Source organism: Protopterus annectens, chromosome 3.part1, assembly GCF_019279795.1.
Source record: "Protopterus annectens isolate FY-2018-M chromosome 3.part1, PAN1.0, whole genome shotgun sequence".
Lineage (NCBI taxonomy): Eukaryota > Metazoa > Chordata > Ceratodontiformes > Protopteridae > Protopterus > Protopterus annectens.
The window spans coordinates 1,307,162,698-1,307,174,765 of NC_056732.1; positions in this window are offsets into that span (position 1 = coordinate 1,307,162,698).

Here is a 12,068-nt window from a genome sequence, read left to right on the forward strand (position 1 = left end):
TTCTTAACCTACAGTTCTTGAGATGAAGATTTCAAATGACTCATCTTGAGAAAAGATAGTTTTAGCCTTTTGTGTGTAGTTTGACAGGAAAAGTATAAACCAGTAAGTTACATTTTCAAATAAACATATTATCTTCCAGTAATAAATTCTTCCAGTTTTACCTTTCAGCATTTTTATTAAAGATTTTGGAAACTTCAGGTAAATAAAAGAAGAAGTATATTAAGTATATACTATATACACAATGCATGCTAGATGATGCAGCACAAGTATGAAATTGAAACAAAAAAAAATCCCTAAATACTCAACATGTTACAATTGATAACACATTGTTACAATTCATAGAGGGGTCAAAATTTAAATATTTCTCAATCATCATGAATATGTTAGTCCATGGAGATGTTATGAAAGGTTTGGGAAATATCTTGTTTTTCTTGATGGAGATCTCTTTCTGAACTATTCGTAAAGAAGTTAGGAGTTCTTCAAATTTTGGCGGTGAGGATTTCTCCAGTCTCTTGACTATATATTTTCTTGCTACTGCCAGAATAGTCCATAAGAGGAGGCAGTATTCATTATTTATCTGGAAGTTCTCAAGGATGTTGAATAACATTATTGATTTGTTTAATACAACATTGTCAGACCACAAGGTCTGATGAAAAATTATCTTCTTCCAGTAACTAGATAAAAGTAAGCAGTCATAGAAAATTTGTGACCAAACAGCCTTACAGAACTGTCTACATTTCCAACATATAATATTCTTATCTTTAGCAAATTTTGATAGTTCATATGATGTTAAAAAGGCTCTGTGTAAAAAATTTCCAGGTATAAATACACTACAGTTGTACCAGTGAAGTATTTCCCACAGATTTTATTAGATATATTTTGTTCTTTTCAGACAATAATATGTTTTAACTAAAGTAATGAAATTCCAAAACTTGTTATTAAAATCATTTTTATATAAAACTAAAATTCTATGTAAAATTAGAAATTACACGTTTGGTATCATCATCATCATCATCATCATCATCATCATCATCATCATTATTATTATTATTATTATCATTATCATTATATAAAATTTCATAAAGATAGACACTTAATTTAGGGGTCTTTTTAATAGGATTGGGATAAAGAGAAAAAAATACTTTGTGCATGAGATCTGATTCTCTGTAAAATTAAGCAGTTTTGAACATCTAAGTTATTTTCTGTGACTAATGATTGTACTGATTTAGTTTCTGTACCATTGAGACAATTATAACAAAATAGTTATTATTTTTACATTGAAGAAATTTTTGATGTTGAATTCCAACAAATATTTTATTCATAGCAAAGGGGATTAGAGTATCAAACCACAGTTTCAGGTCTGTATTGCCAATAATTATAGTTTTAACATTTTTTAAGATTAAATTAAAGCATTTTGATTGTGTGGGGGAAGAGAATATTAAACTGCATAAAGTTGCATACATATTGCCATAAAGGATTTTTTTTATTTTCTCAACTGAAGTAGTGCTAAGTTGGATTTTTGGAGGATTAAAAAGAGAAATATGCAAAGATTTCCAATTTGCTGTATATAGGGTGGATTCATGTAAATCATTGAAGGTAATTTCAACTAAAAGAAAAAAAAGTGTTCACCAACACCACTTTTGATGAACAACTGAACAATTTTGTCTTTTTGAAGGGGGCAACCCTGGAAGAAATATGTATGTATATATATATATATATATATATATATATATATATATATATATATATATATATATATATAGAATACACACACACACACACACACACACACACACACACACACACACACACACACACACACGAGGTCACATAACAGGCAAACTCCACTGTCAGCAAAAGTAATTTTGGTGAACAGCACTCACTGCTTTTGCATTGACTGAAATTATGATCAGTGAGACAACATGCTCCCAGTTAGGATCTAGCCAGTTCACTACTACTCTTAGCATTGCCACTTTGGTATAAGTTTCTCTGTTCTGAAAAGTAATGCCTCCTAAATTCAAGGGTCTAATGTGATGAAGATGAACAATTCTGTGTTTTTGGAAAACATAGGAAAAGTAAGAGTAAAAATGATTTTTATATAATATTTATTGGAGGAACGGCTAGAACTTGTATTATTTATAAGATCTTTGGGAATAAAATCATCTTAATTAGCTGAATTCTATCTTAAAAAGATATACTTAATTTATTCCATTTAAGTATCATATTGGATATGTCCTTCAATGCTTTATTATAGTTAATATCTTTAATTTCTTCAAGAGATTTATCTATGATGATACCCAGACAGTACAGAGTTTGATATTCAATACCTATAATATCACCATGAGAGTTCATTAATTTTTTTTTTAATTTAAAATAAGGTATTTGAATTTAAGAGGATTAAAATGAAAATCTGTCAAGTCTGAAAATGTTTTAACAATTGAGTTTAGTTCATGTAAGCTTTGGTCTTAGCACTTGTGCTTCAGGCCAGTTACTTTGCATTTAAGAAGGTTCTTGTAGTTTACACTCTTGTGGACAAACTCTTAACAAAACCCTCTCTCCATAAGTCTGCCCAAGCAGTCGGAATACTATGTCTGGACATTTCCCATCACTTTCTCCTGCCAGCTTGGACCAAATTGGCATACAGTGTAGCAACTGCCTCACGTTTGCTGACAACCCTCTTCTCCTAGCACATAATTCTTCCACCTTTGAGAAATGCTTGTACATCAGTAACCTGGAGTCCATACTCTCTCTCTCACCACAGTCAGTAATCCTGACAGAGGAGATTGCCAGCACAAACACCATGCCACTGACATCACATAGCCAAGCACAACACACACACCTATGCAAAGGTCCTCAATAAAAACTTACCTAAACAGCAAAGACCTTCAAAATGCGCTCACAGATATTTCACACACACAGCAGACAACACACCAGTGACTCACAATTACAGCCCATAAGGCAAAACAATAAACCATCACAGCCCACAAGACATAACAATAAACCAAACACACTAGTCATCGGTGACTTAATTGTGAAACACACCAATGTCCCCCTCACCAGGCTCGACAAGGAGAAGGTCACAGTCAGTTGTCTGTCTGGTGCAAGAATCCACTACATCACACATGCAATTAAGTCTCTACACAAGCACAAGTATGACTCTGTCATAGTACACATTGGTGTGAATGACTTAAGCCGCACCTCCCTGGACTATATGAAGATTGACATGATTAAACTCTCAGAGTATGTGTTCCAGGCAGGTATGACCCTAGCCCTAAAAAGCATCCTCCCTTCACCAAGAATGATACCACAATACCAACAAAAATAATTGACTTCAACAATTGACTTAGTTTCTGGTGTCAATCCAAAGGGATCCAGTATTTGTCTGCCTGGAATGACATGGTCGACAGGCCTTTATGCTTTGCCAGAGATGGCCTTCACCTGTCACCACTGGATTTCCAGATCCTGGCCAAGGCTCTCACCTCCTCCATTGTGCCTTTTTTAGGCAATGTCGCAAAGACAAATCTTCCATTATAAAAGATCTGTGAAAAATCAAATTTAAGGTCAAGCTGTGTAATACTAGGAGCCTAAGCCTGAAAATGGACTCACTGGAAGCCCTCCTTACACTAGAAGATACTGATGTCTGTGCAGTCATGGAAACTTGGTTCAGGGCTGTGGAGAGCACCACTGCCTTACCAGGCTATACCTCATTCCACACACATTCTGACCCCAAAATAAGACTGGGAAGACTAAGAGTGGTGGAGTCTCTATCTTCATCAAGGACAAGCACACCTCCAGACTGGTTTGCCAGCATGACACACTGGCGAAAGAAACAAGGAATCTAAGTTTATTGTTTTCAGCACGATTTATCTTTGTTCCTGAGTCTTCCTGTCATGAAAACTATGCTTTCCCTTTCTTTCCTCTTTCTTTAAGTAGATCCACAACACTCATATCAAACTCATGCTTGGAATACCCCCTCTCTATAGACTCTTCCCCAAGAGTTTGCAGAGCTGCTGTCAACTGTGTGTCACTATTGTTTAATCGCATAGTTCTTAGAATCTGTCCCCTCATAACATTCTTACCAATATGTTTTGGGTGCATACTGTTTTTATGAAGCAAAGATTTTCTCCTAGTTGGTTTCCTATATCAGCTGGTTTCCAGTCTGTTAATCTCAGACTTCTTGACAAGCACATCCACAAATTCAATTTCTTCTAATGAAAACTTACAAGTAAACTTCAAGAATATTGTTGTTGTGTGTAAATATTCTAAGAACCAATCTAGCTCTTGCAAGGAGACCCCCCTCCCACAGGAAAAACATATTATCAACAAAACAGGTATACCATAATAAGTGTTTGCGGTATTCATTATTTCGTAAAAATGATGTATACTCCCATTCAGGTTAATGCCAGATTGGCATAGCTATTGACACATGCCGTGCCCATAGTTACGCCTGTCTTCTGGAGGTAGTAGTCATCCCGGAAAAGAAATATATTATTCTCCAGGATAATTTCCAGCAAATTACAGATCAAATTCACTTTTTCATTGGTGAATACCTGTTTAGTGTTCAATAAATTCCTAATGTTCTCGATACCCCAATGATTTGGAATTGCAGTAAACAGAGATGTTATGTCTAGAGTCACAAAAAATATTCCCAATTGACTGTCATAACCTTATTGTACAATACCTGTAAAAAAGTCTTGGAATCCTTTAGCACATTATCACAGGTTTCAAGCACCGGATGTAAACATTTTTCTACATAAATGGATAGTGATTCTGTTGCCCACCCTTTACTTGAGACTGTAGGTCTCATGGGTGGGTTCTCTGTGTCCTTATGTACTTCAGGTAATCCATATATTACCAGAATCAATGGGGTTTCAACATTAAAATATTTAAAGAGTTCCTCTGAAATCATGTTACTATAAGTAAGTCAAACACCATGACAGATATTCTATCTGTTACATAGGGAAGTCTAACAGAATGTTAAAGGATCGCATACTAGAACTTGTCAGGGATATAAGTATCAAGAAGGAAATGAGTGCCTTGGCCAATCATGTGGAAACAGAAGGGGTACAACGCACATTTAAATTCCTTGTACTAGAGATTCGTGAAAAGGGGGTTAGACGAGGGGACGTAAGAAATAGGACTGAAGCAGCAGAGCAAAGGTGGATTATGAGGCTGAATGCTGATAAACCACCAGGGATCAATGAAGCTGTCTCATTAAAACCCTTCCTTAAAGCAAGGGCACTTAGACATTAAATGTAGTAGGAGAAAGCATCATATTCTTTTTTGTATTTTTAAACAAAATATTTATGTTATTTTAGATTTTTATGTAATAAGGTTTCTGCCACATAGAGTGTGAATATTCTGAAGGTTTTAAAAGAAGTTAGTAATTTTGTTGATTGGTTAATTGTATTTTAATTAAGTTGAGCTGCTTATTGGATGAGTATGTGTTTAAATCAGATGAAGAAGTTAGTAACAAAGTCTGATGAAGCAGTCATTGTGATTGTGAAAGTGCTTACTTATTTCCAGTACTTTTTGTAATAAAGTTGAGTTTACTACAGCCATGGTGGTTTGGCTCAGCTTTTCTACTTGGATATTTTGTTCTATAGCTGTGAGACGTATCCTTTGTCTGGGGCTTTGGTTTTGTTTTTATCTGCATACAACTGATAGTTGGCAAGACATCCATCCAAGTTATAGCTAGGTATAGACCCCCCTCCATGATTCAGGACACCCAGTCCTCTTACCTGGATTTCTAGACTCCATCAAGGTACCCCCTAACACCTTGATCCTTGGTGACTTCAACTACCCCACCATAGACTGGGTGAACTACTATTGCACTAGTGCACTGTCTCAATGATTCCTCAACTTCATCAGTTCTAATACACTAGACCAGCTTGTTTCATCCCCCACAAGGGGAGATCACATTTTGGACTTGGTTCTCACAAACATGGGTGACCACTGCACCACTCCCATAGTATGTCCTATCCTGGTTAGAGCAGATCATCTGACTGCCTCATTCAAAGTTTCTATCTCACCCAACCCCTCTCCAGCTGAAATCAAGCTAAAAAACATCTCAAAAGCTGACTACAACCTCCTAAGGGAGGATATCTGCAGCTTCACCCCCCCAGAGGATGCAGACAACTATGATGAACAGTATGCCAATGCAGTTTACAAGCACCTGCACAAATGCATAGACTCAGCCATACCCAATAGAACTAAAACCTGTTCCTTAAGGAAACATAAACCTGTTTGATGGACATCCTCTATCAACAGGCTTTACAACAAAAGGAAGAAACTGTTGTCCAAGGGTAAAAGGGATCAAATTCCAAATTGGAAAAACTCTCTCCTTAACTTCAACAAGCAAATTAGATCACTAGTGAAAACCTCCAAGGCCAGTAATGAATTGAAACTAGCCTCCATAGCAAAGGAAAACCATAAAGTCTTCTTCAGTTACGTCAGGAACCTCCGTGGCAAAGCCCAGGTTTTTCCAAATTAGTACTTAACAGTATCACTTACACTGATCCTGTTGACTTAGCCAACCTGCTAGCAGATAGGTTCAGCACAAACATCACCCCCCTCCCCCTAAAGGCACTTTCAACATCCCCGATACTTGCCCCACACCTCACGTCTCCATAGATCAAGTGTTACAGGCCCTATCCAAGGCAGAAAACACAGCTTCCATGGGACCTGATAGTACTCCAAGATGTATTCTGCACCATCTCCAGCAAGAACTGGCTTCGCCTTTGAGCACCCTATTCAACCACAGCCTAAGTAATGGCTTCATTCCAGCAGAGTGGAGAACAGCCATTGTCAGCCCCTTGCACAAACATGGTGCCTCTACTGACCCTGAAAATTATTTCCTCATTAGCTTGGCAAGTCTGATCTGTAAAACCATGGAGCATATTATTATGGATCTCATAAACAAGGACATAGGCAATCTCCAAGCACTTGACCCCACCCAGTTTGGTTTCATCAAGGGCAGATCTTGGCTGTTGAACCTAGATTACTTCTTTTGAGACTGTCAACAAGACCCTGGATGAGGGAAAGTCAGTATATACAGCTTACCTTGACTTGGCCAAGGCCTTTGACACAATCCCCCACTCAGGCATCATCGAAAAGCTAACACAATTTGGCATAAATCCCTATCTCATCAGGTGCGTGGCCAACTGGCTCACCGACAGGACCCTCAAAGTCAAAATAGGCACCTCCACTTCCAATAGCAGACCTGTCACTAGTGGAGTTCCCCAGGGACCTGTCCTTGGACCCCTACTGTTTGGCATCTATTTTTTGGAGGTACAGGCAAAGACAAAAGGCCTGTGGCTGACCAATTTTGCCAATGACTGTAAGTTGGGTGGTGTCATTAACACTCCAAATGATGTTAACATACTGCAAGAGGGTCGCACAGCAGCTAATGACTGGCTTCAAAGTCATGGCCTCAAGCTAAATGGAAAAAAATGTATCATCATACTATTCAGCATAAACATGACCCCCTACTGATCACCACATCAATGGCAACCCCCTAAGCACACAACATGTGGTGAGATACCTGGGCACTCAGGTTGATAACAACCTCACATTCAACCATCATGTAGTGGCGGTGGTCAGAAAAGCTTTTCACTTGATTCGACTCATAAGTAAAGGGATTGCATCCAGAAAAAAGGAGGCTATTCCCTCTCTATACTCCTCCCTCATTAGACCAGTAATTGAGTCCAACACCCCCTTTGAGATGTACCTCTCCAAACATCTGCACCAACTGGAAAGGCCACTGAAATACCTTACAAAGAGAATCCATGGCCTACAACAGATGTTCTATGCAGACAGGTTCAAATCACTATCACTCTATTCAGTATAGTACAGATTGCTCTGGTGATCTGTGTCTTGCCTAGAAGGCAATCTTGGACCATGCCCTACTAAAGATTTTCCATACCCATAAGTCTAACTCCTTATGCACTACCTGCTCAAAAGGCCTGAACCTAATATGTGACATTAACAAAACCTGCTGGAGAGGCAGGTTTGTTTCCCAGAGGCTGCCCTGTTTCTGGAATAGACTTTCCATACACATCAAACAGTGCACCTCACTGACCCTCTTCAAGCACAACCTTGATGAGTGGATGGGAAACCACAGATTCTTCCAGGGGTTCCACCTGTGTCCCTCATTTACAGGGGCAGCAGGTGCTGACTGAGGTTTCTTTCTGGGGATAAACCTTTGGCTAGGCTTGTAATGGCCCCATGGCCATTAGCCTAGTAACCTCCTATGATCCTATGATAATGATTCTCCCAAGTTCATTTGTGTTGGCATAACATAATGTGCAAAAAGCATAATTTTAGAAGTATATTGTTCATTCAATTCTAATCATTTTTATTTTTTGATTAGATATAATTACAATTGCTAAAATTTCTATGGCTAATGCAAAGAAGATAGGTGAGAAAGGATAACCTTTGTTTTGTTCCTGTAATTAGTGGAATTGTTTCAGAAGAGAATGGACCCAATTTAACACAGACTTTGTTTTTGTATATATTACCTAGGAGTGATATAAACTGATAAGGAAAGTCAAATATTTCTAATCATTTGAATAAATAATTCCAGTTTAATGATTCAAAAACCTAATGATTATAACTTCTTGATCTTTGTTGTTTACAAACATCAATAAGTGTTACTGTTCTTTTAATGTTATCTTGTGTTTGTTTCTTGTAAATGAAGCCAGATTGATATGTGTTAATTAGAACAGGTAGATACTTTTTTTTAATTTAGCAGCTAAAAAAAGACATAAAATATTTTATAGTCAAGATTTTTAGAGAAATTGGCCTGTATGCAAAGCAAAAATCTTCTTTTATAATAGGAACTACTAAAAATATCTCCACGAAGATGGAATTGTCCTAGATGACTATATAATTGAAAGAACATCATGGAATATGTATATAATTTGCTTGGGGTGTACCTTGAATATTTCTGGTATTAATCCATATATTCCTGGTGATTTTTTTTAATTGTTTTATTTTGTCAGATATTTCTTTAAAGAAAATTTGATCAGTTAGTTTATCTTCTAATTTGGGAAATTTTTCTAAACTGATATATCAAGAAGATTATTTAAATCTGTTTTGAAATGGTCCAATTGCTTTGGTCCCTGTTGTAAGGAAATATAATACTGTCTAAACATGTCCAGTATATTCCTGATATATGTGTAAATATTATTAATTGGATTTTTTATTTCTTGTTAAATTTAGACTATAGTTTCATACTTTTAGTAATATTTTTTCAGATGTTTAGACATTGTAGCATATGAGGCTAGATTTAGTTTTTTTTGAAATTAAGGTTGTTTTATGAGATAAAAAATCATTGTAGATTTTAAGTTTACAATTTCTGCTTTATTAATTATATCTCATTTACTTAACTTACATTTGGCATTTTATAATTTAACTTGAATGTCTATAAATTCATTGTTCCAATCTTTTATTATTTTCATAAACCAGGCTGTTTTTACATACATACAAGCTTTAAAATAATCCCATATCATGACTTTGTTTACTTCTTCAATATTATTTATTTACCTTTAAATTTAAATTTCTGAAAGCAACCAATATTTTAAATTTAAATTGACTATGTAGGAAGGAATTTTATTCATCAAGGTTAGTTTATTAAATCCATAGACATTTTTTTAAATAAGGACACTATGGCCTGAAAAAGAACAGAGTATTATATTAAAGCTAACTATTTTAGAGGAGAGTCATATGATGTCAATATCTTGTCATCTGCATTGAGTGTCATAATTAAATAAGTAATGAGTAAATTTTAGACGTATCAACTATTGTGGAAAAGGTATCTTTAAAATGAAGTTTTCAATCCAATTATTGAGGGCCTCAGCTGATGGGGGCAATCTAAATTTTCTAGAAGCACTAGTTTTAAAACTCTTTCATTTACAGTTGAAATCATATCCTATGATTAGTATACCCTTTGCATTACTCACAATAATATTCAAATGATCCTTAGCTTAACACCTATCCCTGGAAACCAATATAAATTAGCCAGTGTCCAAATTCTGTTGTTATATTTTATAACCACAAGAGATAATAAACATTCCTAGTCTTCAAATTTATAAATGACCTGGGGAATTGTGGTATTCTTTTTCCATAAAATCATGGCAATTCTTCTTTTAGTTTTAAATTTCGATTCTGGCAGTATTGAGTTGTGGTTTGGATTCCAAATGGATTTGTCTAAATGTTTAAAGTAAGCTACTTCAAGAAATACTACCACACATATTCACTAAATTTCTGTGCAGGACTAGCTTAGTCCTGCATGGAAGTGGACGTTTAGGAGCAGGACGGCAGTGCACCATGCATATTAATGAAGGCGCACTGCCTGAGCTCCTAATCTTACACTGAGTATGTAAGAGTGCAGGGGGCATATCTGAGAGCAGTGCTTTCAGAATATACACCCACCACAATGAAGAACAGCAGAAAGGCCAAAGGAATGAGCAAGACCACTCATAGGTGTCCGCATATCCCCAGCAACATTCCCCCATGTGTACAACAGCAATAGTAAATACAAATCAAATAAATAAACCTTTTGTTTTATTATGAATCCGATTAAAGCTAACCGTAGGTGTGCGGGTGTGCCCATCACTTAGCTACGGTTAATGCAGCTTAAATGGCTAAAGAGGATAACAAGGAAGATATATGGAAATGAAGCAATATAGCAATAGTGTAGTGGGCAGAGTATTCGCCTTACAAGCAGGCATTCCCGGTTTGAGTCCCACTGCAGCACATTCCATTTTCCATGTCAAATCATGTTATGACCAATATTTTAGTTGCATAACCTACTAAATAACATATATTTGTGAACTGGAGTACTGCATTAAATGCACACGTGAGGTGTCAGTGTCATAATGTTGCAAAGTCCACAGATAAGCACATGTGCCCCATACAGTATATGTACACAGGAATCATGGATACAAATGGAAGGTAACTTGTGTAAGGAATGACAACTACATACAGCTTCCAAATCCTCCACCTTCCCAAAAACCATTAGATATTACTGTCTAAATCAGTGCAATTGTAAGCAGGAGTAAGCACTAGTAAACAAGTGTAAGCACCAATAAGCAGTAGTAAACATATTTAAGCACTAGTAAGCGAGTTTAAGCCTATTTGCATGGGGGTAAGCAATGCACGCAAAGGTTAAGCAATTTTGAAGCTAACTCTCTGTAAGCATATTTAACCAGGGGTTAGCATTGCTTACCCTCACACAAACCCACTTACAACTGCTGAAAAATGCCTTAATCACTCTGTAGCCAACGGCCCTTGTTCTGCCCAGCAACAAAATACACAGCCTTGCAGGTCTTGAACCCAGGATACTACACACTATAGTCACAGTAGTTAACCACCAAGCCATCACAGCAGTGCAGAAGAATGAGGTATCTCCAAACAAATCCTCACTATAGTAAAATCAAACTGAACCTGTAAAAGGAATCAGTATACAGTCATATGTTCTATAACCCACTACATAACATAAATATATGAATTGGAGTACAGCACTAAGCACAGATGTGAGGTGTAATTGTAATAGAGTGTTGAAGTTCCCAATAAAACACAAGGACCCCATACAGTGCATGTACACATGAATCATGGATACCTGCATATATATAAGATGTAATGAATAATAAATCAATGCCAAAAAGAAAATATAATGCAAAGTCTAATGCAAGCAATGCTAAGCATTACACATGCCAGCTTAGGAGGTGTAAGCAATGTGTAGGCCAGCTAACTCAATGTGCCCAGTGGTATACCCCTTTAAACAATGCCAACCTTAGGCAAGCATTTTTGCCCATAGCCTAGTCTTTTCAAAACCAGCCAATCATGGAAAAGTGTGGGAAATTAGTCCTACTTAATCCCAACCGGCAGGAATACATCTCATAACTGGTTGTAGCTTTCCCTTGCAGGCACAATGGCAGAAAGGGGAGAAGGTGTGTGCTTCTGGACACAGAGCCGGTGCATCCAGGAGTCCAGAGTCATGGCAGGACTCCTTGTCAAAGACCATGAACAGAGACTGCTGCAGGGCCAGTACCAGGGTTCCCAAT